The sequence below is a fragment of the Amblyraja radiata genome, chromosome 16, assembly GCF_010909765.2.
Source record: "Amblyraja radiata isolate CabotCenter1 chromosome 16, sAmbRad1.1.pri, whole genome shotgun sequence".
Lineage (NCBI taxonomy): Eukaryota > Metazoa > Chordata > Chondrichthyes > Rajiformes > Rajidae > Amblyraja > Amblyraja radiata.
In genome coordinates, this window is record NC_045971.1 from 18,390,263 (window position 1) to 18,393,447 (window position 3,185).

At 41.9% G+C, this 3,185-nt stretch overlaps 1 non-coding gene across 1 annotated transcript; it reads right to left on the minus strand.

Moving 5' to 3' along the window:
* Nucleotides 1-2,807: 2,807 nt before the first annotated feature.
* On the minus strand, nt 2,808-2,934 carry LOC116982366. Its single transcript, XR_004414446.1, has one exon. It is a non-coding gene; the product is annotated as a U6atac minor spliceosomal RNA (small nuclear RNA).
* Nucleotides 2,935-3,185: the final 251 nt, after the last annotated feature.

Genomic DNA, 3,185 nt, shown 5'->3' on the forward strand with positions numbered 1-3,185 from the left:
AGCACAACTGCATCAGTTGACCACAGATAAAGGAAACATTCATAATGCATACAGACATGACATAGATTTAAAACATGCTGATGCTTTTGAAATGAACAAATAATAATGATAGTAACCCCTCTCATCCGGGAGGAAACTATAAAATAGAACCTAAGATAGAGTTGGCAAATACCTCCGGTCTGGCAATGTGTTACTATAAAATGTTTGGAAGTTCGTTTGTTAGACCATCCTGCAGCCGCTAGGATGTGGTCCAGCGGAACGTACATAACCCTTGCTGCTGATGTTGTAGCAGCCCTGGTGGAGTGAGATTAGAAAATATTAGAATCTACTCCTGCATGAGCCCAAACCCCGTTTTAACGACCTGGAGATGGTCTGAACTGATAACTTTTTATGAGGTTCTTGTAACTAACAAATATTGCCAGTATCAGAGCCTCTAATGCTCTAGGTGACCTAACGTATTGTTGTAAATGTGTGACCACACATAACTGTAAAATCAATGACAACACAGAAGGTCCATGGGGTATGCCATGAGAATTAGTTTGAGACCTGACGCCCCTGGGCTGGTCTGCTTAACTAAATCATAAACATAAAATATTATATTATTTGCAGATGTAACCATCCTGTCCAGTCGCAATTTATGTAGTGACTGGAACCGTTGCGCTAAGACCAGCACCATGAGGAAAGCTACCTTTAGAGAGCCGGGCCAAAGATGAGGATGTAGCTGGAGCCCCCTGGTGAAGTAGTGTTAACTCAAAGTCAATATCCCATACTTCCGTGTACTTGGGCCTGGGAGAACTTGTGTTAAAGATATCCTTTATAAACTGGATATCAGTGGGTGAGATCCGACCGTGTGGGTCCTGCTCGCTGCAGCAAATATGATGAGAAGGCACGTTTGGCACAGTAAATGGCACTATAACTTAATTTATTGTCAAAGACCCCTTTGAAAATGAACTCCAAGACGTCAGTAGTCCGTGCCGTATTATATGTAACATTAGCATTTAAACAAAATGCTTCCCATCTCCTGAAGAGGAAATGTACTGCTTTTTTGGTGCTATCCCTGCACACTGCAGTGAGCACAAACATGGATCGGTCTGACAACCCGAGCCGCAGGAGCAGTCTACTCAGAATCTGCAAGTCAATAATTTGATTTTATCATGCAGAGGCTGGTTTCCCAAGCCACCAGCAAAGTTTTATGTTTCGAATAACCATATAAGGTTGTATTATTATTCCCGACAAAAGCGGGAACCATGGCTGCATAGGACAGTCAGACAGTACGAAAACCTGAAGCGGGATTGCAGACTTTATTGCAAGACCCGACACGAGGCAAAATGGAGGAAAAACATAAAAGAACATTCCTCCTCCGCGTAGCGAGAATGTATCTTTCGCCACTGTTATGCCCCATATTTTTGCAACCGGTGAATGAGCCTGGATGCAAACATATCGATATTTTGTGTTCCTTCGAGCCATAATTTCATAAAATACTTTGTGATTCAACACCCATTCTGTGTTGTCATTGATTTTACGTGATGATACACCAGCTCCAAATGAGATAAGGTAAATTATTACAGGATACTATGACTTGATTGCACCCATGTGACTAACAAATGCCACCACCATAGTGTATCAACTTGGAGTTGAGCATGCAATTATGCATATTCGCACAATAACCCTTTAACCCATAGAATGCACCTAGTGTCTATAGGTAGTTGATACCAATAACTGAAGAATTGGTAACATGCAAATCTCATTCGTCTCCGAACGAGAGATGACATTCGTAATTTTCCATCTTTGAGCACTAGCATCGGTTTGTGATATAACTGAAGATTTACTGACCAAAACTACTGGAGCAATGCTGAATACTGTTCGTCCACCATTGTGACTTTGGTAGCTTCAGCTGGTAATAGCATAAGTCTGTTAACAATGACCTACATGGCACTTGAGAAGTTTCTACTTTGCACGATGTAAGTTCTGATCATGCAAAAGCCCCACTTGCACAGCTGAATCACAGCTACTATATTGCCAATTACACTTGATGAATAGAAAGCTGCTTTATAACAACAAGGTTGTTACAGGCTTCTATTAATTACAATCTCTTGCCTCAGGGCGGAGTCACAGGCAAATTAATAGTTAAAGGTAAATCCCAATAATCAAGAAGACTAGTTGGTATCAACTTAAATTTAACTGGATGGATGAGGAACCCCAATATCTCAAATATAGTTTGAGGCTGAAACAGTTAATTTTAGTAAAATACAGTGTTAAAATATCATCCAGACAAGACATAACAATGTTTTTGAGCTCTGTCCAAGAACCGATTTTAGTAATTTGGTAAATAACTTGGGAGCTGAAGTTAGCCCATTTTGCAATGCTTTAACTGTTATCATTGCCCCATCTAGATAAATTTCAAATGTCTCCAGTGATCCCTGTGAATGGGAACTGAATAGAATGTATCTTTGTGATCGAAGCATGCCATAAAGATCCTATGGAAATCAGTTGTTAGTCAGTACCAAAGTTTCCTATTCTGAAAGGTTTATACTGCACATGCGAGTTAAATGACATTCTCCATCTTTCACAATGAACAGGCCATGCCTGCCATAATTCCGTGCCTGCCTCGAACGACAACTCTGGCCCGATTTCTGAGTCTGTCTAGAAAGGCAATCCTGGCCATAATTCTGAGCCTGCCTCGAAAGACAACTCTGGCCATACTTCCGAGCCTGTCTCGAAAGGCAATCCTGGCCATAATACTGAGCTTGCCTCGAAAGACAACTCTGGCCCCAATTCCAAGCCAGTTTGGAACCCTAGTATTGTGCAGTTTATCATGGTTAGATGCCACTAAGTAGATGGCAATGCCTTAACCATTTGTGTGTTGTAAGGCCACTAGGGCCCCTTCCATCCTTATCAAGGGGAGTGCTAACCTTCTCTCCTTTCATACAACACATAAACTAATCACATGTTATCATTATCATTTGTACACAAAACAAGTGTAGGTATTACCAACTTGTAAGTGGTCCACATACCCCATGTTTCGCCAGACCCACCTACCTGCATGGTTACCTTGGTTGGAGAGTAGGACTGGTAGGGTGCGTGGATTCCATATTTTTCCTGAGACCGACTTGGGCCTTGGCTTGAAAGGCCTCTGCCCAGCTTTCACGCTGCCACCAGCTTCAGTGAACCGCTTACTGCCGATG